The sequence below is a fragment of the Callithrix jacchus genome, chromosome 22 (assembly GCF_049354715.1).
Source record: "Callithrix jacchus isolate 240 chromosome 22, calJac240_pri, whole genome shotgun sequence".
Taxonomy (NCBI): Eukaryota; Metazoa; Chordata; class Mammalia; order Primates; family Cebidae; genus Callithrix; species Callithrix jacchus.
Genome location: NC_133523.1, coordinates 2,484,312 through 2,511,773, shown reverse-complemented (window position 1 = coordinate 2,511,773; position 27,462 = coordinate 2,484,312). Strand labels below are relative to the sequence as shown.

Here is a 27,462-nt window from a genome sequence, read left to right as displayed (position 1 = left end):
TTATCCGTTATCTCTCAGTGGTCACCCGGGCCGTCCCCACCTTTAGGCTGTCGGGAATTGTGCCTATTTTTATCAAGCTCGGGGCTAAAAGGCCTTTTACATTTTAAAAGGGTAAAAGAACAAATATCCAACAGGGCTATGCAGCCCCTTCAGTCCACGGAGCCTGAAAATCTGCCCCTTTGCAGGAAAAAATGTGCGGACACCTGATGTAAGATACTCACCCCAGGGCGAGCCGGGCGAGGGGCGTGTGGGAACCTTGTACTGGCTTTGCAAGTTTTCTGTAAATCTAAACTTATTCCGAAGCAGAAACAAAGCTTTGTAAACAGCTGGTGTCTCGCTCTGTGGCCCAGGCTGCTGGCCTCCTGCTCCCGGCCCCCAACGATCCTCCCGCCTTGGCCTCTCCGGTACCTGGGATTGAAGGGCACAAGCGCCTGTGTCTGGGTGAAAGGAAAGAGTTGTATAAAGCAGAACTGGGGCAGCATTCAGAAAGTCCTCTAAAGCAAGACGTGAAACCCGGAAGTCAGCGGTTAGGGGCTGACAGAGGACTCGGGGTTCCAGCTCTAAGTGCCTTTGTGCTGTTTCTTTTTCTAGGATAAATGTTATTAGTCTCTCTCTGTATCTATCCCTCCATCTATCTATCTCTCTATATACACACACACATATATATATATAGAGAGAGTAATGACATTCATCCATGTGTCCTGTATATCCATTATAAAATACATATACATACATATATATACATACACATTATAAAATACATATACATACATATATATACATACACATTATAAAATACATATACATACACATTTGATATACGAATAACATTTATCCTAAAAATATATATATAGGGCCGGGCGCGGTGGCTCACGCCTGTAATCCCAGCACTTTGGGAGGCCGAGGCAGGTGGATCACGAGGTCAAGAGATCGAGACCATCCTGGTCAACATGGTGAAACCCCGTCTCTACTAAAAATACAAAAAATTAGCTGGGCATGGTGGTGCGTGCCTGTAATCCCAGCTACTCGGGAGGCTGAGGCAGGAGAATTGCCTGAACCCAGGAGGCGGAGGTTGCGGTGAGCCGAGATTGCGCCATTGCACTCCAGCCTGGGTGACAAGAGCGAAACTCCATCTCAAAAAAAAAAACAAAACAAAACATTAGGACTCGCTTGTTCCTGGCATTCAAGGTCCTCCGAGATCTAACTCTAGTGCGAGGATGATGAACCGTCCCTACAGGGCTGGAGTACACGTTTTGGCGTCGCAGGCCACGTGCTGTCTCTGTAGAGGCCTCCCAGCTGCGCTGTAGGCGCTCAGAAGCAGCCGTGGATGATATGCAAGTGAACAGGCTGTGTGCCAATAAAACTTTATTTACAAAAGCAAGCAGTGGGCCGTATTTGGCCCATGGGCCAGAGTTTGCCAACCCCTGGTCTAGTTCATCTTTCTTTTTTTTTTTGAGACGGAGTTTCGCTCTTGTTACCCAGGCTGGAGTGCAATGGCGCCATCTCGGCTCACCGCAACCTCCGCCTCCTGGGTTCAGGCAATTCTCCTGCCTCAGCCTCCTGAGTAGCTGGGATTACAGGTGCGCGCCACCATGCCCAGCTCATTTTTTGTATTTTTAGTAGAGACGGGGTTTCATCATGTTGGTCAGGCTGGTCTCGAACGCCTGATCTCAAGTCATCTACCCGCCTCGGCCTCCCAAAGTGCTGGGATTACAGGCGTGAGCCCCCGCGCCCGGCGTCTGTCTTTAATTTTCTGAGGAACTCCAGAGTGGCTGCGCTCATTCACGTTCCCACCAGCAGCACACAGGCCCCTTCTCCACGTTCCCACCAGCGTTTATCTTCCGTCTTTTGGATCTTGGCTGTTCTAACACGTATCTCATTATGGTTTTAATTTGCGTTTCCCTGATGATGAGTGATCTCTGGCATTTCTGCGTATCCCTGTCGGCCGCCTGTGTGTCTTCACCTGAGAGCTGTCTCGTCAGATTCTTTAACCCCCTCTTTGTTTTGAGATGGGGTCTCTTCTCTCTCTCTCTCTTTCTTTTTTTAAAGCAGAGCCTTGCTCTGTTGCCCAGGCTGGAGGGCAGTGATGTGATCTCAGCTCACTGTAGCCTCCACCTTCCGGACCCAGCAATCCTCCCATCTCAGCCTCCTGAGTAGCTGGGACCACAGGTGCACGCCACCGCACCCAGCTAAGTTTTCAAATGTTTTTGTAAAGATGGGATCGTGTTATATAGACCAAGCTGGTCTCGAACTCCTGAGCTCAATTGATCCTCCTGCCTCTCCCTCCCAGGGAACTCTGGGGAATGTCTGGGGACTTCTAGGATTGTCACAACCTGGGGGTGCTTCTGGCATGGAGTGGGTGGAGGCCAGGGAGGCTGCTTAGCACCCTGCAGTGCGCAGGACGGCCCCGGCCCAGAGGAGGGTCCAGCCCCAGTGTCCCTGGTGCAGAAGAGGAGACCCTGTGTTCAATTTTTTTTTTTCTGAGGCAGAGTCTCACTCTTGTCACCCAGGCTGGAGTGCAGTGGCGCGATCTCAGCTCACCACAACCTCCGCCTCCTGGGTTCAAGCAGTTCTCCTGCCTCAGCCTCCTGAGAAGCTGGCACCACAGGCACTCACCACCGTGCCCGGCCCAGGGCGTGGATTTCAATGTGTGCAGCCTCCTGGGACTGCGGCAGAGCAGAGGATCATGAGACGCAGCCTTTTGGGGGTCCGTGGAACCCCCTAACTGAGGAGGTCTTGCTGGGAATGATTCTGTTGTCCAGGGGACATCAGGCATTGTCTGGGGACATCTGTGACTGTCTTGACTGGGGGGGGTCCTGTCATGGAGTGGGTGCAGAGCAGGGACACTGCGTAGCATATCCTGCAGTGCCTGGGGTGGCCCTGCCCCAGCGAGTGACCCGGTCCTGATGTCCTCAGTGCCTGGAGGGTCGAGGCTGTCTCGGATCATGTCTAGGGGGCCGCTCTGGGAACCTGGGGAAGGTGGGGACAGAGCTTGTCTTGAGGCGGGAGGGGAGGGTGTGTGTCCCAACAGAAATGACAGGTTTGAAATCTGCAGAGGCGCCTCTCTCCTCTCCCCCTCTCCTCCCCAGCTGGCCCCACCCCCACCTGGCTTCCTAAATAAAGACCTTCCTCTCCATGGAGACTGCCTCGCTCAGGCTCACCCCCTAGTGCCTGCAGAAAGACGCAGCCGCACCCCCGCAGCAGTGAGGGTCTGAGTGGAAGGTTTGGAAACGGGAGAGCCCGGGCTCCCCGAGGCAGGGGAGAGCTGTCCCTGGCCTCTGTCAGCGATGCCTGCTGAGGTCAGCTGTGGGCAAGGCCAGGGACGGCGCCCAGGTAGTGCCAAGGAGACTGTGAGTCACCTGTGATCTCCGGGGACACGGGCCCTGGGCCTCAAGGGTGCCCTCCGAAGATCCCATAGGATGAGGTGGAGAGCAGGTCAGAGGCAGAAATTCAAGGGGGCACACCAGTTCTAGAAGGGGCAATGGCCCCGCATGGGGTGGGTGGGGGCAGGGACACTGCTCAGTAACCCGCAGTGCCAGGACGGCCCCACCGCAGAGAAGGATCCGGCCCCAGTGTCCACAGCGTCAAGGGGGAGAGACCCTGCATTCAATATTCGGAAAAAAAAAAAAAATAGACTTGGACCCCTGCTGACTCCAGACACCAGGATAAAATCCCCATGGGGCTGACAGTACAAACCAGGGGGACCCCCAGCTCCTGGCATTTGCCTCCTCCTTCTACCCCACTCAGGGTGTGCATATCTTTCTTTTTTTCTTCTTTTTGAGACAGAATTTCGCTCTTGTTACCCAGGCTGGAGCACAGAGGTGCCATCTCGGCTCACTGCAACCTCCGCCTCCCGGGTTCAAGCAATTCTCCTGCCTCACTCTCCCGAGTAGCTGGGACCACAGGCGCCCGCCACCTCGCCCGGCTGATTTTTGTATTTTTAGTAGAGACGGGGGTTTTACCATGTTGGCCAGGCTGGTCTTGAACTCCCGACCTCAGGTGATCTGCCTGCCTCGGCCTCTCAATGCGCCTGGCCGTGCTTGGGCTCCACAGTAGGTGGGATTAGTCAGTATTTTTCACTGTCAGTGTCTGGCTTATTTCACTTTGGCGTTACATTCTCCAGGTTCTACAAGGGGGAATTTTATGGCATGTGAATATTTTAATTTTTTTTTAAAAAAGAAGTTGGTCAGGCACGGTGGCTCACACCTGTCATCCCAGCACTTTGGGAGGCCGGGGCGGGTGCATTGCTTGAGCCTAGGAATTTGGGACCAATCTGGGCAACATGGCATAACACCATCTCAACAAAAAATACCAGTTAGCTGGGCATGGTGGCGGGCACCTGTAATCCCAGCTACTCGGGAGGCTGAGGCAGGAGAATTGCCCGAACCCGGGAGGCGGAGGTTGCGGTGAGCCGAGTTCCCACCACTGCGTCCAGCCTGGGTGACAGGGTGAAACTCTGTCTCAGAAAAAAAGAAAGAGAAAGGAGAGAGGGAGAGGGAGAGAGAGAGAGAGACAGAGAGAGAGAGAGAGAGAGAGAGAGAAGAAAGAAAGAGGAGGAGAGAAAAAAGGAGAGAGTAAAAGGAAGAAAAGAGAGAAAGGGAGGGAGCGAGGAAGGAGAGAAGCAGCGAGGGAGGGAGGGAGGAAGGAAGGAAGGAGGGAGGGAGGGAGGAAGCAGGGAGGAAGGAAGGGAGGAGGGAGGGAGGAAGGAAGGAGGGAGGGAGGGAGGAAGGAGAGAAGCAGCGAGGGAGGGAGGAAGTTAGGAGGGAGGAAGGAAGGAGGGAAGGAAGGAGGAAGGAGGGTGGGAGGAAGGAAGAGGGAGGGAGGGTGGAAGGGAGGAGGGAGGAAGGAAGGGAGGAGGGAGGGAGGGAGGAAAGAAGGAAAGAAATTGAGAGAAAGGGAGGGAGGGAAGGAGGGATGGAGAGGGAGGGAGGGAGGAAGTTAGGAGGGAGGAAGGAAGGGAGGAGGGAGGGAGGGAGGGAGGAAGGAGAGAAGCAGTGAGGGAGGGAGGAAGTTAGAAGGGAGGAAGGAAGGCGGGAAGGAAGGAGGAAGGAGGGTGGGAGGAAGGAAGGGAGGAGGGAGGGAGGAAAGAAGGAAAGAAACTGAGAGAAAGGGAGGGAGGGAAGGAGGGATGGAGAGGGAGGGAGGACGGAAGGAAGGAGGGAGGGAGGGAGGGAAGAAATTGAAGCTCACAAATGGACAGGGTTGGAGATCTGGAGAAGCACCTCCCGGACATGGTGGGGAGGCTGAGTCAGGGGCAGCCATTCTGACACGAGTCCCCTGACCGCCACCCCTGTCCGTGGCCTGTGTGTCCCGAGGGGACTGATCTCTCCCTGCTGGCCCTGGCACCTGCCACCTGGAGTGTCTGAGACTTGCCTACTGCTGGTGGCAGGGCCAGCTGCACACAGGCGCCCAGGCCCTGAGCTGGGTGGAAAGCCAGGCTCTGGATGCCTTGAAATCCATCCTCATTTACGAGGAGGGGGTCCCCGCCTCTGGGTTTGGTTTTGCCCATGGCTCCGCAGTTTTGGAGGGGCCCCGACCCCCGAGGAGAGGTCTCTGTCCTCCTCGGCTCCACTGCAGGCTGCCTGGTCGCCTGTGATTTGTCCACACGGGGAACACAAAGCCCAGTGTCTCTGTCGGGGTGATCGAGCCTCTGAGGTCTCTGGGGGACAGCCTGGCGCCAGCTGGCACGGCTCGCAGCCCGAGGACACACACGGTGGCTGGGGTGCAGCTTCATCCACGCTGCGCTCCCCTCTGAACCCAGCCGCTCCAGGTCGAGTGTAGGCCGGGGGGTCCGCAGCTGTCACCTCAATGCCGAGTCCAAGGTCTGAGAACACCCGTGGGCTGGGGTTGAAGGGCTGGGAACGGGGAGGTTCCCAGTGAAGGCAGAGAGTGAGAAACCGTCCTAAACATGAGTCCTGACGCCTGTCATCCCAGCACTTTGGGGGGCCAGGGGCGGGGTTATGAGGTCAGGAGTTCGAGACCAGCCTGGCCAATGTGGTGAAACCCCGTCTCTACTAAAAATGCAAAAATTAGCTGGACATGGTGGCGCGTGCCTGTAATCCCAGCTACTCGGGAGGCTGAGGCAGGAGAATTGCTTGAATCCAGGAGGCAGAGGTTGCGGTGAGCCGAGATCGCGCCATTGCGCTCCAGCCTGGGCGACAGAGTGAGACTCTATCTCCAAAAGAAACACATAAACAGACAAAACAACAAAACACGATTCCTAGGGCCGGGCACGGCGGCTCACGCAGGTAATCCCAGCACTTTGGGAGGCCGAGGCGGGAGAATCACATGAGGTCCAGAGTTCGAGACCAGCCTGGCCAACATGGAGAAACCCCGTCTCTACTAAAAATATTGAAAAGTTAGCCGGGTGCAGTGGTGGGTGCCTGTAATCCCAGCTACTCGGGAGGCTGAGGCAGGAGAATTGCTTGAACCGGGGGGGGGTGGAGGTTGCGGTGAGCCGAGATTGTGCCACTGCACTCCAGCCTGGGCGACAGAGCAAGACCGTCTCAGAAACAAAACAAAACACGTGTCCTTCCATACTCAGGAGCAAGACTCAGCCGTGGAAACAGCGGGGCTCCGACCCAGGTCCCAGCCGAGATGCACCCTGAGGACGTCACGCTCGGCGGGGGTGGGGGGATGCCAGACACAAAAGGCTCTGTGGTGTGCGATCGACTCTATGAAATGTCCAGAACAGGCCCAGCCACGGAGACGGGAAGGGGATGCGTGGGTGCTGGGGCTGGGGGTCTGGGACTGATGGGAGGGGGCTTCTTTGTAGGCTGATGAGAACGTTCTGGAACTACATAGAGGTGATGGGTACCCAGTTTTGCAAATGTACTGAAAACACTGCATTATGAGCTTTTGTACGTGGGCGAGGTGTATGGTATGGGCGTTATTTCTCAACAAGGCTGTTTAAAAACAATGATTCCTAGGGGTGAGTGGCCTGAGGGATCCGCCTCTCTTGGTTCGTGGTTTTGGTAAGATGTGCGCTCGCTGTGTGCAGAGTCACTGGCAGGGCAGTGGGTTGAGAGGGGCACACGACTGCTTCAGATTCATGAAATAATTTAAGCTCATCCAGATGCAATGGCTGCGTCTGTAATCCCAGCCCTTCTAGAGGACAAGATTACTTGGGTCCAGGAGTTCAAGACCAGCCTGGGCATAGCAAGACCCTGTCTCTGTAAAAAAAAAAAAAAGAAAGAAAAGAAAGAAATTAAACATTAGCCCGCAAACGATACATATTCCTTCCCTTCCCAGTCCATGAAAACTACAGCAGTGACGCGTGCCTGTAGCCCCAGCTCCTCAGGAGGCTGAGGCAGGAGGATCGCTTGAGCCCAGGAGGTCGAGGCTGCAGTGAGCTGTGACTGCACCACTGCACTCCAGCCTGGGAGAGGGAGACCCTGTCTCAAAAATAAACAAACAAACAAACAGAAAAACATGATTCAAAGTTGAGGGATTGTGTGCATAGATGCCTTGGAAGCTGGAGGAGAGGAGTGTGGGCCTCCTGCAGCCCCGTGGGGATGCTGCTCCAGCCCTTTCATCACCCATCCCTGCTGCCCTGAGCAGCGGCTGTCCTGAGTGACAGGCCCAGGTGTAGCAGACGCTGCAAGGTTCCAGCTGCTCCCGGAGCCCGAAGGCGCCAGGGCGTTCCTGTGGCAATGGCACCACCTGCAGGTCGCAGCGGGGGTTGCCGCTCTCATCCCTGCCTTTTGTCGTTGGTAAATGACCCTGAGCTCATAGAATAGAAACTGGCATTTTAAAACGTTTTTTTTTTTTTCTTTGAATGGACTTTTAATTTTGGAATAATTTTAGATTTTCAGAAGCGTCACAGAGAAATCCGGAGATTTCCTGTCTCTACCTCTCACCAGTTCCCCCTTATGTTGGCATCTTAGGAAATCATTCGGGTTGATTCCTTTTTGATTTTTTGTTTTCTGGTTTTGAGACAGAATTTCACTCTTGTTGCTCAGGCTGTGGTGCAACGGCTCAATCTTGGCTCACCGCAACCTCCGCCTCCCAGGTTCAAGCGATCCTCCTGCCTCAGCCTCCCAAGGAGCTGGGATTACAGGCTCATGACACCAAGCCCGGATAATTCTGTATGTTTGGAGAGAGAGAGACGGGGTTTCTCCATGTTGGTCAGGCTGGTCTCGAACTCCCGACCTCAGGTGACCCACCCGCCTCGGCCTCCCAAAGTACTGGGATTACAGGCGTGAGCCGCCGTGTCTGGCCAGGGTTGGTTTGTTTTGAGGCCGTGTCCTGCTCTGTTGCCCAGGCTGGCACAATCACAGATCACTGCAGCCTCAACCTCCGGGGCTCAAGCGATCCTCCTGCCTCAGCCTCCCAAGCAGCTGTGACTACAGGTTTTTTTACATTGTTTTTGTAGAGTTGGGGTCTTGCTATGTTGCCCAAGCTGGACCATGTACTTGTAACTAACAAGAAGCCCACGTGGGTACATTTCTGCTACATTTCACTCTTTATCACAGTTTCACTATTTTTTCTCCTAATGTCCTTTTTCTGCCCTAGGGTCCTATCTTGGACCCCACGTGGCTTTTTTACTTTTTTATGTTTTTGAGATGGAGTCTCATTCTGTCACCCAGGCTGGAGTGCAGTGGTACAATCTCAGCTCCCTGCAGCCTCCACCTCCCGGGTTCAAATGATTCTCCCGCTTCAGCCTCCAGAGTAGCTGGGATTACAGGCACCTGCCAACATGCTCAGCTAAATTTTGTATTTTTAGTAGAGGTGGGGTTTCACCATGTTGGCCAGGCTGGTCTCAAACTCCTGACCTTGTGATCCACCCTCCTCGGCCTCCCAAAATGCTGGCATCACAGGCGTGAGCCACTGCAGTCCGGCTGCCAATATGATTTCTGTGCTTGTCCAGTCATGAGCGCCAGGCCACTCTCCAGTGCTGACCCCGTCGCCACTGCCATGGCACCTCCGGCCAAGCGACGCCAAACTAATGCTCTGTTGCTTTTCCAGGGAGTGGAGCTCGGTTCCGGAATCTCGGCGCTGCGGACGGCGGGACCTCCCATCCAGGTCGGTGCCACGATGCATCTCTTTGTTCTGCTTTGAGGCTCCGTTGGCTGTTTTGAACCTTGGATATGAAATGTGGGGTTGCCGTCGGGGGCATCTTGGCCTTGACCTGTGGCTTTGGGCCTGTGGAGACGGGGCTTTGTGTATCCACCAAGTGTGGGTGATGGGGAGTGCGTTCGGGGAGCAGCCGCTGGCTCCTGGGAGAGTTTCCCGCCCACGAGGCAGGGGACGGGCGTGCGCTGCTCCTACTGCTGGGAGTGTCCCGGAGGGGTCAGCGTGGGAAGCCACGGGGGTGCTGCCTGCCCTCCCTGTGTCCTGGCCCCGTGGTAGGGCGTGTTAAGGAGGGCGCTTCAGCCTTCGCCCCTGTCTCCCGCGCACCTGGGGGCTGACCCGTCACTGGCCCTTTGGGTCTCTGTAGGTTTATACCTCATTTTCTTCCCTAAAGAATCATGAGTGGCTTTTAAAATGTAGGAAGAGGAAATTATTTAAAAATAAGTCGAAAGGAAGGCAGAAATGTCCAGAAAGGCAAAGGCTGGGGACGGGAATGTGCGCCGGGGACCTGGCCAGGGACGTGGAAACGAACCCGATGGTTGGGTGTGGGTGGCCGCAAACCTGGTGAACTTACTAAAAAAATCTCTTTAAAAAATGTTTTTTTATTTTTTATTTTTAACAGTTAGGGTCTTGGCTGGGTGCGGTGACTCACACCTGTAATCCCAGCACTTTGGGAGGCCGAGGAGGGTGGATCACCTAAGGTCAGGAGTTTGAGACCAGCCTGGCCAACGTGGCAAAACCCCGTCTCTACTAAAAAAATATAAAAATTAGCTGGGCGTGGTGGCGGGCACCTGTAATGTAATCCCAGCTACTCAGGAGGCTGAGGCAGGAGAATCACTTGAGTTTGGGAGGAGGAGTCTGCAATGAGCTGAGACTGGGCCACTGCACTCCAGCCTGGGTGACAGAGCAAGACTCCGTCTCGAAAGGAAGGGAGGGAGGGAGGGAGGGAGGGAGGGAGGGAGGGAGGGAGGGAGGGAGGGAGGGAGGGAGGGAGAGAAAGAAAGGAAGAAAGAAAAAGGAAGGAAGGAAGGGAAAGAAAGAAGGAAGGAAGGAAGGAGAGAGAGAGAAAGAGAGGAAAGAGTTAGGGTTTGTTTTGTTGCCCGGGCGAATCGGCCTCCCAAAGTGCCAGGATGACAGGGTGAGCCACGGCCCCCGGCCCCGGCCTCGAAGTATCTTTGAGCCAAGCCCAGTAGGAACCTATTTGGTCTCATCCATAGTAACAGTGATCACGAGAGGTCATTCAAAAACAGATGTGCTTAAAATACAGATGTTCAAATGTAGAAACAAGGCAGAGAATCCAAATGTCTGTGAGTGGATGAACGGACGGACAGAATGTCATCCCTCCACGCCGTGGAGTATTACTCGGCCGTGAAAAGGAGCGAGGCTCTGATGCAGGCCACGGTGTATCCGCAGCAGCTGGAGGACGTCACGCTCAGTAGGAGACACCAGACACAATAGTCCACACGGCGCGTGATCCTGTCTCTATGAAACGTTCAGGCCCGTCCGTCCGCAGAGTCAGGGAGGGGATGCATGGGTGCCGGGACTGGGAGGGGGATGGGAAGTGATGGCCGATGAGTTTCTTCTTGGTGTAATTAGAATGTTCTGGAATTAGATAATGGGACGGTCACAGGACTCCGTGAATGCCACTGAATTACGCCTTTTATTTTCATTTGATGATTCGTTTCTTCTTTTTGGTCCCGCAGAGACTACCCAGAAAGAATCGTGCATTTTAAATGGACACACTGTGTGTCATAGGAATTAGATCTCAATAACACATGCACGTGTATATAGAGCGAGCTGTTTTATATATACATAAAGTGTAGGCCGGGCGCGGTGGCTCACACTTGTTATCCAGGCACTTTGGGAAGCCACAGCAGGTGGATCACTTGATGTCAGGAGTTCGAGACCAGCCTGGCCAACATGTGAAACTCCATCTCTACTAAAAACACAGAAATGAGCCAGGCATGGTGGAGGGCACCTGTAATCCCAGCTACTCGGGGGACTGAGTGGGGAGAATTGCTTGAACTTGGGAGGTGGAGGTTGTAGTGAGCTGGAATCGTGCCACTGCACTCCAGCCTGGGTGACAGACTGAGACTCAGAAATAATAAAATAAGTGTAGATACAAATATGTATGTGTGTGTGTATATATATATGTGTATACTGCCTTCTCATACATGTATACATTTCAAATACATATATACAGTTGGAAACATGCTCAGTGCCACAAAGGATCTGTCAGCAATGCAATGTTTACTCCCTGAGCTGCAGGAAGGGGACCCTCACCAGCCATTTTGCCACGAGAGTCCAAAGAACAAAGGAAAAGCAGACACATTTATCCCTCACGCATTTGGGGTCGTCCTTACTGCTGTGCCCGATCTCGGTTGGCTGGAGCCAGACCTCACCGTCTAAACTAAAACCTGAGCTAACAACTTAAAATTTTCCTAAACGGGTAAGAGCCTTGGAGAGCTGGGACACGCCTGTGAGCACGTCCAGCACGGATGTCTTGGTGAAAGCACGAGGACATGGAGGGTACCGTGTGCCTGTAAGCATGGCGTGTCTAACAGCTACACAGGACAGGGCTTCACAGAGTTATTGGCACACTTACGATTTATTCTTTAATGAGAAAGGAAACTCTAAAGAGCAACTTAATTACTTTCCCCTATACGTAATATTTATCTGTTTATGAAGCCAAAGGTAGCAATATAAAAGATTTCCCGTTGTACAATTCCACTTAGAGGAACATTCTAGAAAAGGTGACAGAGATCAGAGGTTGCCTGGAGGCTGAGGGGCGGGATCGGGGCAGCTCTGGGGGCGGATGACAGTGTCCCTCTGGGGTTATGCTGATGGTTGCACAGCTGTGGAAATGAATAGCAACTCTTAGAACCATGAGCACTTTAAGAGGAGCGTGACCTGTGTACATCTCAGGGTGTGTCACTCACACCCCGTGGGGCTGTGACAGGAACAGAAAAGTTCCGCCCGAAAAAGGAGGCACAGGCGGTGCAGGGTGGGAAGGTGTGCAGAGCCCAGAGAGGGCTCAGATGTTGCATTCCCGGCACAGGTGGTGCAGGGTGGGAAGGTGTGGGGAGCCCAGAGAGGGCTCAGACGTTGCATTCCCGGCACAGGTGGTGCAGGGTGGGAAGGTGTGGGGAGCCCAGAGAGGGCTCAGACGTTGCATTCCCGGCACAGGCGGTGCAGGGTGGGAAGGTGTGGGGAGCCCAGAGAGGGCTCAGACGTTGCATTTCTGGCGCTGGCGGTGCAGGGTGGGAAGGTGTGGGGAGCCCAGAGAGGGCTCAGACGTTGCATTCCCGGCACAGGCGGTGCAGGGTGGGAAGGTGTGCGGAGCCCAGAGAGGGCTCAGACGTTGCATTTCTGGCGCTGGCGGTGCAGGGTGGGAAGGTGTGGGGAGCCCAGAGAGGGCTCAGACGTTGCATTCCCGGCACAGGCGGTGCAGGGTGGGAAGGTGTGCGGAGCCCAGAGAGGGCTCAGACGTTGCATTCCCGGCACAGGTGGTGCAGGGTGGGAAGGTGTGGGGAGCCCAGAGAGGGCTCAGACGTTGCATTCCCGGCACAGGTGATGCAGGGTGGGAAGGTGTGCGGAGCCCAGAGAGGGCTCAGGCGTTGCATTCCCGGCACAGGTGGTGCAGGGTGGGAAGGTGTGCGGAGCCCAGAGAGGGCTCAGGCGTTGCATTCCCGGCACAGGTGGTGCAGGGTGGGAAGGTGTGCGGAGCCCAGAGAGGGCTCAGGCGTTGCGTTCCCGGCACAGGTGGTGCAGGGTGGGAAGGTGTGCGGAGCCCAGAGAGGGCTCAGACGTTGCATTCCCGGCACAGGTGGTGCAGGGTGGGAAGGTGTGCGGAGCCCAGAGAGGGCTCAGGCGTTGCATTCCCGGCACAGGTGATGCAGGGTGGGAAGGTGTGCGGAGCCCAGAGAGGGCTCAGACATTGCATTCCCGGCACAGGTGGTGCAGGGTGGGAAGGTGTGCAGAGCCCAGAGAGGGCTCAGGCGTTGCGTTCCCCGCACTTGCTGAGCTGCCCTGTGTTTGGTGTTGGGTTTCTTCAAACATTCAGCTGTGGGCAGGCGCCATGGCTCACACCTGTAATCCCAGCACTTTGGGAGGCCAAGGCAGGAGGATTACTTGAGCCCAGGAGTTTGAGATCAGCCTGGACAACAGAGCGATACCCGCTTCTCTACAGAAAATTAGGCAGCTACAGTGGCGCGCACCTGCCGTCCCTGCTACTGGGGAGGCCGAAGTGGGCGGATCGCTCGAGCCCAAGAGTTCGAGACCAGTCCGGGATACGTGATGAAACCCCGTCTCTACAAAAAATACAAACATTGGCCAGGCGTGGTGGTGCACAGCTGAAATCCCAGCTACTTAAGAGGCCGAGGCAGGAGGATCGCTTCTCCAACCTGCCGCAGAGCTGGACCCTGTCTCTAAAAAACAGAAACACATGACCCCATTCATTTCAACAGGGAAACGCTAGCAGCTGCGGAGCTAACGTTCTCAGCAGGAAATGTTGTGGTTTCTGGTCTCCTGTGGACGCCTTTGGAAAGACTGCCCGTGATGGGGGGTCTGCAAACTTAGGCTGCTGGGGCTGCCCTGGAAGCCCCCAGGGCCTGGGTCGGAGACTCCGTCTCAAAAAAAAAAAAAAAAAAGTCTAACACAGGCCTCACTGCGCTAAAATCAAGGTGTGGGCACCTGTCCTGGTGACGAAAGCAGCACCGTGGTCCCCCAGGGCAGAGCTGCAAAGACGGCTGCGGCCGGGAAGCTTGTTCCTGGGGCTTCGGATGCTCGGTTTGCAGAGGGCTGTTGTTACCGCTGGCGGCCACCAGGGGACAGAGGAGGCACACGGAGTCTCCTAGGCCCCGGCCTGGAGCCGGTGGGGGCTGGGGAAGGGGAGGGGGGTGCAGGTGAGTGCAGGTGGGGACAGAGGTGCAGTTGGGTGCAGGTGGGTTCAGGTGGGTTGAGGGGGGTGCAGGTGGGTGCAGTGGGGGCAGTGGGTGCAGTGGGGGTGGAGGTGCAGGGGTGCAGTGAATGCAGTGGGGGCGGAGGTGCTGGGGTGCAGTGGGGACGGAGGTGCTGGGGTGCAGTGGGGACGGAGGTGCTGGGGTGCAGTGGGGGCGGAGGTGCAGGGGTGCAGTGGGGGCAGTGGGGATGGAGGTGTAGGGGTGCAGTGGGGACGGAGGTGCAGGGGTGCAGTGGGGACGGAGGTGCTGGGGTGCAGTGGGGGCGGAGGTGCAGGGGTGCAGTGGGGGCAGTGGGGATGGAGGTGCAGGGGTGCAGTGGGAGCAGTGGGGATGGAGGTGCAGGGGTGCAGTGGGGGCGGAGGTGCAGGGGTGCAGTGGGGGCAGTGGGGATGGAGGTGCAGGGGTGCAGTGGGGGCAGTGGGGGCGGAGGTGCAGGGGTGCAGTGGGGGCGGAGGTGCAGGGGTGCAGTGGGGGCAGTGGGGATGGAGGTGCAGGGGTGCAGTGGGGGCAGTGGGGATGGAGGTGCAGGGGTGCAGTGGGGACGGAGGTGCAGGGGTGCAGTGGGGGCGGAGGTGCAGGGGTGCATACTGACTGTGTCCGGATGTCTTCAGTCGATCCCGAGCCCTCTCTGAGTCTGCTGCTGCCCCGACCGCAGTTCACTTGATGCCTTCCTGATTCAACACTGACAGCCCTGAGCCCCAGGTGAACCCAGGTTGTTGGCTCCACCCTGGGGGCCCCTGTGCACACACCCAGAGCCTCTCTGCCCAGAACCAGAGGTGGTCCCTGGGCACTGTGCGTGGCAGGAGGCATCAGGCACTGGCTCCACTCCCCAGGAGTGGCCTCGAGGCAGTCAGGGAACTGCGCCCCCAGAACGCACCCCAGGCCCCCATCCAGAGATGTCGCCAGAACAGAGCTTGGACGGGAGAATGTAAGGTGTACAGCATCCCTGCAGGGGTGGGGGGCCCTGGGGGAGCACAGGTCACCCTGCCACGGGAACCAGATCCTTCTCTGTCCCCACCGTCAGGCCCTGGGGTGCCTGTCATCACCCTTCCCAGATGTCCCACTCCTTGGGGTGAGGGCTGGCTGGGAAATGGAGTGGCCGCTCCCCAGCTCTGGAAGGGGTCATTGTCCTGGCGGGCAGAGGGCCTGGATCCCTGCCTGCGAGTTAAAGACTTGGGTGCCCCCTTCCTGGATGGCGGCAGGCGAGAGCTTGCTCACTTTGGCCAGAGGAGAGTCCCATCCACCCGCTGAGCGGGACGGACAGAGGAGGCGAATGCCAGGAGCTGCGGTCCCCTGGTTTATGCTGTCTGCCCCACTGGGAGTTTATTCTGGTGCCCCCCCCCCAGCCCTGCGACATTGGGGCCACATGGTTCTCTGGGTTGGTGCCATTCTGGGCACTGCAGGGTCTGAGCAGCGTCCCAGGCCTCCACCCACTTCATAGCAGGAGCTTCCCCCAGTTGTGACAATCACAAATGTCCCCAAATATCACTCAGTGTCCCTTAGGAGACAGAATCACCCCAAGTTGGCTGGGTGCAGTGACTCACTTTGGGAGACCAAGGTGGGTGGATCACTTAAGGTCAGGAGTTCGAGACCAGCTTGGACAACATGGTGAAACCTCATCTCTACTAAAAATACCAAAATTAGCCAGGTGTGGCGGCGGGCACCTGTAATCCCAGCTACTTGGGAGGCTGAGACAGGAGAATCACTTGAACCCGGGAGGTGGAGGTTGCAGTGAGCCAAGATCGTGCCATTGCACTATGGCCTGGGTGACGTAGTGACTCAAAAAAAAAACACCCCAAGTTGAGACCCCCCTGGGTTAGGGGATTCCAGCGACCACCAAAAGACTCTGTGTCCCATGAGCATGTGGACCTTTGAGGTCCCAGGAGGCTGCACACATTGAAATCCACACCCTGAGTGTGGAGGGAGAGAGGGGAGTCCAGGAGCCGGGGTCCCCCTGGTTTACAGTGTCTGCCTCATTGGGGGTTTATCATGGTATCTGTGAACAGGGGACAGACTTGATTTTTTTTTTTTTTTTTTTTGAGATGGAGTTTTGTGCATCTTGCCCAGGCTGGAGTGCAGTGGCACAGTCTTGGCTCACCACAACCTCCGCCTCCCGGGTTCAAGTGATTCTCCTGCCTCAGCCTCCCAAGGAGCTGGGATTACAGGCACGCGCCACCACACCTAGGTAATTTTGTATTATCGGTAGAGACAGGTTTCTCCATGTTGGCCAGGCTGGTCTCAAACTCCCGACCTCAGGTGATCCGCCCGCCTCGGCCTCCCAAAGTGCTGGGATTACAGGCGTGAGCCATGGTGCCTAGCTATTTATTATTATTATTGAGATGGAGTCTTACTCTGTCACCTAAGCCGGAGTGCAATGGCGCGATCTCGGCTCACCGCAACCTCTGCCTCCTGGGTTCAGGCAATTCTCCTGCCTCAGCCTCCCGAGTAGCTCGGATCACAGGCACGCGCCACCATGCCCAGCTAATTTTTGTATTTTTAGGGGTTTCACCATGTTGACCAGGCTGGTCTCGAACTGCTGACCTCACGTGATCCACCCGCCTCAGCCTCCCAGAGCGCTGGGATTACAGGCGTGAGCCACCACGCCCGGCCTATTTTTTTTCCTTCTTCTCAAATTAGGGCAGGGTTTCTCATGTTCAGACTTTCTATCCCCTTAGGAGACATGGGAGCTGGGGGTTGGGGTTGGAGATGCAGGCGGTGCAGGTGGAGACGGGTTCAGGGGGTACCTGTGCCCACCTTGCCCATCTGCACCCACCTGCGCCTATCTCCACCTCCGTCCTCACTGGTCTGGGGCAATATCTGGGGACATTTGTGGTTACACAACCGGGGGGTGCCCCTGCCATGGATTGGGTGGAGGCCAGGGACACTGCTCCGAACCCTGCAGCACCCAGGACAGCCCCACCCCAGAGAACCATCCAGCTCCCACATCCACAGAGGCCGGTGGGAGCTCCTGTTCCGGGCGAGCGTTTCTCCAGCCTTTTTGCTTCCTGCCGCACTGAGCACAAAAGAGCTCCGTGACCTCCACAGTGCAGTGTGTGTCTTTGTGATCGCTCCTTGTTCTCCCGGGGAGCGTGTTCGGTCACCTCGCTGCTGAGAGCTTTCCCGGAGCCGTTTATCTCAAGAACGGCTCTCGTGTGCTGAGCTGTCCCCGCTGCCAGTCAGGGCGGGGACTCACCAGCTTTCAGCGTGTCCGGGACGTGTTGAAATTCACATTATTATCGGTTCTTTTCACGGACGAGTTGTTCCCTTGGAAGAACTGCCAAGATATACAGCCAGAACCTGAAAACGTTCTGCTCATGGAAGGTCACCCGTCCCACCGCTGCCACCCTCCCCCTAGAAAGCTCGTGCAGCCTGCAAGTAGTCACGGGGTGCTCTGCTGAAATCAGGGGCTCTGCCCCAGCCCCCAGGGCCCAGAAGCCTCTCCGTGAACCCCGCAGCCTCCACATCAGTAGCCCAGGATGAGGCAGTCTTCCCGGGGGGCTTGGGTGTGACCTTGACCCTTACAGCAGGGGTCGCCTGGGGCGATCCTGCCCCCCACCCCCAGGAACACTGAGCAATTTCTGGGACACCTGTGGTTTTCATGACTTGGGGGTACTCCTGGCACAGAGTGGGTGGAGGCCAGGGACGCTGCTCAGCACCCCAGATTGCCCAGAACGGCCCCACCCCAGAGAACGATCAGGCCTCAGATGTCCACACTGCTAGCAGGAGAAACTCTGGGCTCATTATGTTGAGGGAAAAAAATCGAGTTTTCTTCCTGCTCACACTGGGCACCAGGAGAAACTCCTGACGGGGCAGACGGCGGAAACCAGGGGGGCCCCAGCTCCCGGGACTCTCCTTCTCTCTCCATCCCCACGCAGGGTGTGGATTTCAATGTGTGCAGCCTCCTGGGACCTCAGCAGGGCAGAGGATCATGGAATGAAGAGTCTCTTGGGGATCCGTCGAATCCCCTATCCTGGGGTGGGGGGTCTCAACCTGGGGCGCTTCTGCACCCAGGAGACAGCTGTGGCTGCCTCGATTGGCGGATGCCGTGGGGCGGAGGTCAGGGGTGCCACTCAGCACCCTGCAGCGCCCGGGGCAGCCCCACAGCCAAGGAGGGTCCAACCCCGAATGCCCTCGGTGCCGAGTGCGAGAGGCTGGGTGCGGAAGAAGCTGCCTCCCGGGAGCGTTGAGAGCAGGCTTGGCTCGTGTTCTCTACTCCGCAGAGTTGCTGCGGCCCCCACGCAGGCCCCGGCACCCAGACCCACGTGTTCACACCCACAGATGTTCTCTCAGGGTTTCAAATCTTTTACTGCGACCCCCGACGTTACTGATTGGAGGCTCCGTACCCAGAGAGGCTCATGTCCACCATCGCTGAGGCCGGGGATCTGGGCATCCCGGCCAGGTGTGCGGCCCGAAACTGCCTCGTGTATGTTGTGTGTGTGTGTGTGTGTGTAGTGTGTGTTTGTGTGTTGTGTGTGTGTGTGGTGTATGTGTGTGTGGCGTGTGTGGTGTGTGTATATGTGTATTGTGTGTGTTGTGTGTATGTGTATGTGTGTGTTGTGTATGTGTGTTGTGTGTTTGTGTGTGTATGTGTGTTGTGTGTATGTGTGTGGTGTGTATGTGTGTGGTGTGTGTGTATGTGAGTGTGTTGGGTGTGTGTGGTGTGTGTGTGGTGTGTGTGTTGTGTATGTATGTGTGGTATGTGTATGTGTGTGTGGTGTGTGTGGTGTGTGGTGTGTGTTGTGTATGTGTATGTGTGTGTATGTGTATGTGTATGTGTGTGTTGTGTGTGTATGTGTGTGTTGTATGTGTGTTGTGTGTATGTATATGTGTGTGTTGTGTGTATGTATGTGTGTGTTGTGTGTGTACGTGTGTTGTGTTGTGTGTGTTTTGTGTGCGTGTGTGTATGTGTGTTGTATGTGTGTTGTGTGTGTATGTATATGTGTGTTGTGTGTGTTGTGTGTATGTGTGTTGTGTGTGTTGTATGTGTGTGTGGTATGTGTATGTGTGTGTGGTGTGTGTGTGTTCTGTGTATATGTGTGTTGTGTGCATGTGTGTGTTGCATGTGTGTTGTATGTATATGTATGTGTTGTGTGTGTACGTGTGTTGTGTGTGTTGTGTGTATGTGTGTGTTGTATGTATGTGTGTTGTGTGTGTATGTGTGTTGTATGTGTGTTGTGTTGTGTGTATGTATATGTGTGTGTTGTGTGTATGTGTGTTGTATGTGTGTTGTGTTGTGTGTATGTGTGTGTTGTGTGTGTATGTATATGTGTGTGTTGTGTGTGTATATGTGTGTGTGTTGTGTGTATGTGTGTGTTGTATGTATGTGTGTTGTGTGTGTATGTGTGTTGTATGTGTGTTGTGTTGTGTGTATGTATATGTGTGTGTTGTGTGTATGTGTGTTGTATGTGTGTTGTGTTGTGTGTATGTGTGTTGTGTGTGTATGTATATGTGTGTGTTGTGTGTGTATATGTGTGTGTTGTGTGTGTTGTGTGTATGTGTGTTGTGTGTGTTGTGTGTATGTGTGTATGTGTGTGTTGTGTGTGTATGTATATGTGTGTGTTGTGTGTATGTGTGTTGTATGTGTGTTGTGTTGTGTGTATGTGTGTGTTGTGTGTGTATGTATATGTGTGTGTTGTGTGTGTATATGTGTGTGTTGTGTGTGTTGTGTGTATGTGTGTTGTGTGTGTTGTGTGTATGTGTGTTGTGTGTGTATGTATATGTGTGTGTTGTGTGTATGTGTGTGTGTTGTGTGTGTGCGCACACACCCGTTGCTAAGCAACCACTTGAACACTCAGCCTCCCGCAGAGCGAGGATGAGGCACCAGCTCGATCATCGGCAGATTCATCAAGCCTTGGCCGCCTTTGACTGAAAGCACCCACAGCGGGGACGGTCGCCTGTGATAAGACGCGGGGGTGCAGGGGACACGGTGGAACCAAGTGCAGGCCAGAGAGGACGCCTCTGCCAGTCTGCGGCTGGACCTTGACCCTCCCTGACCCTGTGTAGAGGGTCGTTGCCCAGGACAGCGATGATGGGGCCCTTGGATGCTGGTTGCCCAGGACAGCGATGACGGGGCCCTTGGATGCTGGTTGCCCAGGACAGCGATGACGGGACCCTTGGATGCTGGTTGCCCAGGACAGCGATGACGGGGCCCTTGGATGCTGGTTGCCCAGGACAGCGATGACGGGACCCTTGGATGCTGGTTGCCCAGGACAGCGATGATGGGGCCCTTGGATGCTGGTTGCCCAGGACAGCGATGACGGGGCCCTTGGATGCTGGTTGCCCAGGACAGCGATGACGGGGCCCTTGGATGCTGGTTGCCCAGGACAGCGATGATGGGGCCCTTGGATGCTGGTTGCCCAGGACAGCGATGACGGGGCCCTTGGATGCTGGTTGCCCAGGACAGCGATGACGGGACCCTTGGATGCTGGTTGCCCAGGACAGCGATGATGGGGCCCTTGGATGCTGGTTGCCCAGGACAGCGATGATGGGACCCTTGGATGCTGGTTGCCCAGGACAGCGATGATGGGGCCCTTGGATGCTGATCTTCCTCTGTCTGCGCCATCGTTTTAGTGAACCAGGGTCCCCGCCGGGCTAACACCTCGGATCTGTGCGCAGACGCTCCCGGAGCCGCGTGGGGACACGTGTCATAGATGGCTAAGGAGCAGCCTGGGGAGGCCCAAGGTGGGGTCTGCTTGGAAGTTAGGGGCCTGGTAGAGGGGCCCCCTGTCTCACAAGCAGGGTTCGAGTGGCCGAGGGCTCCTGAGTGGATGTGGGACAGGCAGAGGCCCAGGCGGGTGTCCCAGTGCAGAGCCGGCTGAGGCTGGGTGAGCCTCGTTCTGACGGCCTCGAAAAGCTCCATGTTAGGGATTACTTATTGATCGTTTGTACTGCACATGGATCTGAATTCTTCTCCTTTTATTTTTGAGATGTAGCCTCAGGCTGTCACCCAGGCTGGAGTGCAGCGGCGCGATCTCGGCTCACCACAACCTCCGCCTCCCAGGTTCAAGCGATTCTCCTGCCTCAGCCTCCCGAGTAGCTGGGACTACAGGTGCCCGCCGCCATGCCCGGCTAATTTTTGTATTTTTAATGGAGACGGGGTTTCACCATATTGGCCAGGCTGGTTTTGAACTTCTGACCTCATGATCCGCCTGCCTTGGCCCCCCGTAGTGCTGAGATTACAGGCTTGAGCCACTGCACCCCGCCCTGAATTATGATTCTTATATTCTTGTTAATGTTATTATTTTAGAAGTAGAGTCATGCAGTGTTGCCCAGGCTGGAGTGCAGTGGGGTGATCATAGCTTAGTGTAACTGGGGGCAGCTCCTGGCGGGGAGTGGGTGGAGGCCAGGGACGCTGCTCAGCACCCCGCGGTGCCCAGGACGGACGGCCCCACCCCAGAGATGGATCCAGTCCCGAGGTCCACAGTGCTGAGTGGGAGAAACTTTTCTGTACCGTGGAAAGTCTCTGTCAGCTGTTTTTACAATTCCAGTCTGGTGTGTGTGTGATGTGTATGTGTATGTGTATGTGAGGTATGTGTGTGTGTGATGTGTATGTGATGTGTATGTGTGTATGTGATATGTGTATGTGCGTATATGTAATGCGTGTGATGTGTATATGTGTGTGTATGTGTGTATGTGTGTATATGTAATGCGTGTGATGTGTATATGTATGTGTGTATGTGTGTATGTATGTGTGTATGTGATGTATGTGTGTGTGATGTGTATGTGTGTATGTGATGTATGTGTATGTGATGTGTGTATGTGTATGTGATGTATGTGTGTATGTGATGTGTGTGTGTGATGTGTATGTGTGTATGTGATGTATGTGTGTATGTGATGTGTGTATGTGTATGTGATGTATGTGTGTATGTGATGTGTGTGTGGTATGTGTATGTGCGTATATGTAATGTGTGTGATGTGTATATGTATGTGTGTATGTATGTGTATGTGATGTATGTGTGTGTGTGATGTGTGTATGTGTGTGTGTATGTGATGTATGTGATGTGTGTGTATGTGATGTGTGTATGTGTGTGTGTATGTGAGTATGTGATGTGTGTGTATGTGATGTGTGTATTTGTGTATGTGATGTGTGTATGTGTGTATGTGATGTGTGTATGTGATGTGTGTATGTATCTGTATGTGATGTGTGTGTATGTGTGTGTATTTGTGTGTGTATGTAATGTGTGTGTATGTGGTGTGTGTATGTAAGTATGTGATGTGTGTGTATGTGATGTGTGTATGTGTGTGTATGTGATGTGTGTGTATGTGATGTGTATGTGGTGTGTGTATGTGATGTGTGTATGTGTGTGTATGTGATGTATGTGATGTGTGTATGTGTGTGTGTATATGTGATGTGTGTATGTGTGTATGTGATGTATGTGTATGTGTATGTGATGTGTGTGTTTGTGTATGTGATGTGTGTATGTGTGTATGTGATGTATCTGTGTATGTGTATGTGATGTGTGTATGTATCTGTATGTGATGTGTGTGTGTGGTGTGTGTATGTGATGTGTGTATGTGTGTGTATGTATGTGATGTGTGTATGTGTGTGTATGTATGTATGTGATGTGTGTATGTGTGTATGTGATGTATGTGTATGTGTGTATGTGATGTGTGTGTTTGTGTATGTGATGTGTGTATGTGTGTATGTGATGTATCTGTGTATGTGTATGTGATGTGTGTATGTATCTGTATGTGATGTGTGTATGTGTGTGTATTTGTGTGTGTATGTGATGTTTGTGTGTATGTGATGTGTGTATGTGATGTGTATGTGTGTATGTGATGTGTGTATGATGTGTATGTATGTGATGTGTGTGTGTGTATGTGTGTATGTGATGTATGTGTGTGTGATGTGTATGTGTGTATGTGATGTATGTGTGTATGTGATGTGTGTATGTGTATGTGATGTGTGTATGTGATGTGTATGTGTGTATGTGATGTGTATGTGTGTATGTGATGTGTATGTGTGTATGTGATATGTGTATGTGTGTATATGTAATGTGTGTGATGTGTATATGTATGTGTGTATGTGTATATGTATGTGTGTATGTGTGTATGTGATGTGTGTATGTGATGTGTGTATGTGTGTATATGTATGTGTGTATGTGTGTATGTGTGTGTGTGATGTGTATGTGTGTATGTGATGTATGTGTGTATGTGATGTGTGTATGTGTATGTGATGTGTGTATGTGATGTGTATGTGTGTATGTGATGTGTATGTGTGTATGTGATGTGTATGTGTGTATGTGATATGTGTATGTGTGTATATGTAATGTGTGTGATGTGTATGTGTATGTGTGTATGTGTGTATGTGATGTGTGTATGTGATGTGTGTATGTGATGTGTGTATGTGTGTATATGTATGTGTGTATGTGTGTGTGTGATGTGTATGTGTGTATGTGATGTATGTGTGTATGTGATGTGTGTATGTGTATGTGATGTATGTGTGTATGTGATGTGTGTGTGATATGTGTATGTGCGTATGTGTAATGTGTGTGATGTGTATATGTATGTGTGTATGTATGTGTATGTGATGTATGTGTGTGTGATGTGTGTATGTGATGTGTGTGTATTTGTGTATGTGATGTGTATGTGATGTGTGTGTATGTGAGTATGTGATGTGTGTGTATGTGATGTATGTGTGTGTGTGTATGTGAGTATGTGATGTGTGTGTATGTGATGTGTGTATTTGTGTATGTGATGTGTGTATGTGTGTATGTGATGTGTGTATCTGTGTATGTGTGTATGTGATGTGTGTATGTATCTGTATGTGATGTGTGTGTATGTGTGTGTATTTGTGTGTGTATGTGATGTTTGTGTGTATGTGATGTGTGTATGTGATGTGAATGTGTGTATGTGATGTGTGTATGATGTGTATGTGTGTATGTGATGTGTGTATGTATCTGTATGTGATGTGTGTGTATGTGTGTGTATGTGATGTGTGTATGTGATGTGTATGTGATGTGTGTATGATGTGTATGTGTGTATGTGATGTGTGCGTGTGTGTATGTGTGTATGTATGTGATGTGTGTATGTGTGTGTATGTGTGTATGTGATGTATGTGTATGTGTGTATGTGATGTGTGTGTTTGTGTATGTGATGTGTGTATGTGTGTATGTGGTATCTGTGTATGTGTATGTGATGTGTGTATGTATCTGTATGTGATGTGTGTATGTGTGTATGTGATGTATGTGTATGTGTATGTGATGTGTGTGTTTGTGTATGTGATGTGTGTATGTGTGTATGTGATGTATCTGTGTATGTGTATGTGATGTGTGTATGTATCTGTATGTGATGTGTGTATGTGTGTGTATTTGTGTGTGTATGTGATGTTTGTGTGTATGTGATGTGTGTATGTGATGTGTATGTGTGTATGTGATGTGTGTATGATGTGTATGTATGTGATGTGTGTATGTGTGTGTATGTGTGTATGTGATGTGTGTATGTGTGTATGTGATGTATGTGTATGTGTGTATGTGATGTGTGTGTTTGTGTATGTGATGTGTGTATGTGTGTATGTGATGTATCTGTGTATGTGTATGTGATGTGTGTATGTATCTGTATGTGATGTGTGTATGTGTGTGTATTTGTGTGTGTATGTGATGTTTGTGTGTATGTGATGTGTGTATGTGATGTGAATGTGTGTATGTGATGTGTGTATGTATCTGTATGTGATGTGTGTGTATGTGTGTGTATGTGATGTGTGTATGTGATGTGTATGTGATGTGTGTATGTGATGTGTATGTGATGTGTGTATGTGATGTGAATGTGTGTATGTGATGTGTGTATGATGTGTATGTGTGTATGTGATGTGTGTATGTATCTGTATGTGATGTGTGTGTATGTGTGTGTATGTGATGTGTGTATGTGATGTGTGTATGTGATGTGTATGTGATGTGTGTATGATGTGTATGTGTGTATGTGATGTGTGCGTGTGTGTGTATGTGATGTGTGTATGTATCTGTATGTGATGTGTGTGTATGTGTGTGTATGTGATGTGTGTATGTGATGTGTGTATGATGTGTATGTGTGTATGTGATGTGTGCATGTGTGTATGTGATGTGTGTATGTATCTGTATGTGATGTGTGTGTATGTGTGTATTTGTGTGTGTATGTGATGTTTGTGTGTATGTGATGTGTGTATGTGATGTGAATGTGTGTATGTGATGTGTATGTGATGTGTATGTGTGTATGTGATGTGTGTATGTATCTGTATGTGATGTGTGTGTATGTGTGTGTGTATGTGTGTGTGTGTATGTGTGTGTGTATGTGATGTGTGTATGATGTGTATGTGTGTATGTGATGTGTGCGTGTGTGTGTATGTGTGTGTGTATGTGTGTGTGTATGTGTGTGTGTATGTGATGTGTGTATGATGTGTATGTGTGTATGTGATGTGTGCGTGTGTGTGTATGTGTGTGTGTGTGTATGTGTGTGTGTATGTGTGTGTGTGTATGTGATGTGTGTGTATGTGATGTATGATGTGTGTGTGTGTGTATGTGATGTGTGCGTGTGTGTGTATGTGTGTGTGTGTATGTGTGTGTGTGTATGTGTGTGTGTGTATGTGATGTGTGTATGTGATGTGTATGTGTGTATGTGATGTGTGTATGATGTGTATGTGTGTATGTGATGTGTGCGTGTGTGTGTATGTGTGTGTGTATGTGTGTGTGTGTGTATGTGATGTGTGTGTATGTGATGTGTGTATGATGTGTGTGTGTGTATGTGATGTGTGCGTGTGTGTGTATGTGTGTGTGTGTATGTGTGTGTGTGTATGTGTGTGTGTGTATGTGATGTGTGTATGTGATGTGTATGTGTGTATGTGATGTGTGTATGATGTGTATGTGTGTATGTGATGTGTGCGTGTGTGTGTATGTGTGTGTGTGTATGTGTGTGTGTGTATGTGTGTGTGTGTATGTGATGTGTGTGTATGTGATGTGTGTATGATGTGTGTGTGCGTGTGTGTGTATGTGTGTGTGTGTATGTGTGTGTGTGTATGTGTGTGTGTGTGTATGTGATGTGTGTATGTGATGTGTATGTGTGTATGTGATGTGTGTATGATGTGTATGTATGTGATGTGTGTGTGTGTATGTGTGTGTGTGATGTATGTGTGTGTGATGTGTATGTGTGTATGTGATGTATGTGTGTATGTGATGTGTGTATGTGTATGTGATGTTTGTGTGTATGTGATGTGTGCGTGTGTGTGTATGTGTGTGTGTATGTGATGTGTGTATGATGTGTATGTATGTGATGTGTGTGTGTGTATGTGTGTGTGTGATGTATGTGTGTGTGATGTGTATGTGTGTATGTGATGTATGTGTGTATGTGATGTGTGTATGTGTATGTGATGTTTGTGTGTATGTGATGTGTGCGTGTGTGTGTATGTGTGTGTGTGTATGTGTGTGTGTGTATGTGTGTGTGTGTATGTGATGTGTGTATGTGATGTGTATGTGTGTATGTGATGTGTGTATGATGTGTATGTATGAGATGTGTGTGTGTATGTGTGTGTGTGATGTATGTGTGTGTGATGTGTATGTGTGTATGTGATGTATGTGTGTATGTGATGTGTGCGTGTGTGTGTATGTGTGTGTGTATGTGTGTGTGTGTATGTGATGTGTGTATGATGTGTATGTGTGTATGTGATGTGTGCGTGTGTGTGTATGTGTGTGTGTGTATGTGTGTGTGTGTATGTGTGTGTGTGTGTATGTGATGTGTGTATGATGTGTATGTGTGTATGTGATGTGTGCGTGTGTGTGTGTGTGTGTGTGTATGTGATGTGTGTATGATGTGTATGTGTGTATGTGATGTGTGCGTGTGTGTGTATGTGTGTGTGTGTATGTGTGTGTGTGTGTATGTGTGTGTGTGTGTATGTGATGTGTGTGTATGTGATGTGTGTATGATGTGTGTGTGTGTGTATGTGATGTGTGCGTGTGTGTGTATGTGTGTGTGTGTGTGTGTATGTGTGTGTGTGTGTATGTGATGTGTGTATGTGATGTGTATGTGTGTATGTGATGTGTGTATGATGTGTATGTATGTGATGTGTGTGTGTGTATGTGTGTGTGTGATGTATGTGTGTGTGTATGTGTGTGTGTGTATGTGATGTATGTGTGTATGTGATGTGTGTATGTGTATGTGATGTTTGTGTGTATGTGATGTGTGCGTGTGTGTGTATGTGTGTGTGTGTATGTGTGTGTGTGTATGTGATGTGTGTATGATGTGTATGTGTGTATGTGATGTGTGCGTGTGTGTGTATGTGTGTGTGTGTATGTGTGTGTGTATGTGTGTGTGTGTATGTGATGTGTGTATGTGATGTGTGTATGATGTGTGTGTGTGTATGTGATGTGTGCGTGTGTGTGTATGTGTGTGTGTGTGTATGTGTGTGTGTGTGTATGTGATATGTGTATGTGATGTGTATGTGTGTATGTGATGTGTGTATGAT

At 52.1% G+C, this 27,462-nt stretch overlaps 1 protein-coding gene across 11 annotated transcripts in view; it reads left to right on the top strand.

Moving 5' to 3' along the window:
• Positions 1-27,462, top strand: part of GNG7 (G protein subunit gamma 7) — a 179,771-nt gene that overhangs the window by 38,123 nt on the left and 114,186 nt on the right. For 10 of the 11 annotated variants that reach the window (XR_013531230.1, XR_013531229.1, XM_054250167.2 and 7 more), the window contains one exon: positions 8,968-9,024. The exons of the other annotated variant lie outside the window; for it this stretch is intronic. The gene's annotated coding sequence lies outside the window, so the exon portion shown is untranslated. The remainder of the gene's footprint in view (positions 1-8,967; positions 9,025-27,462) is intronic. 11 annotated transcript variants of the gene reach the window in all.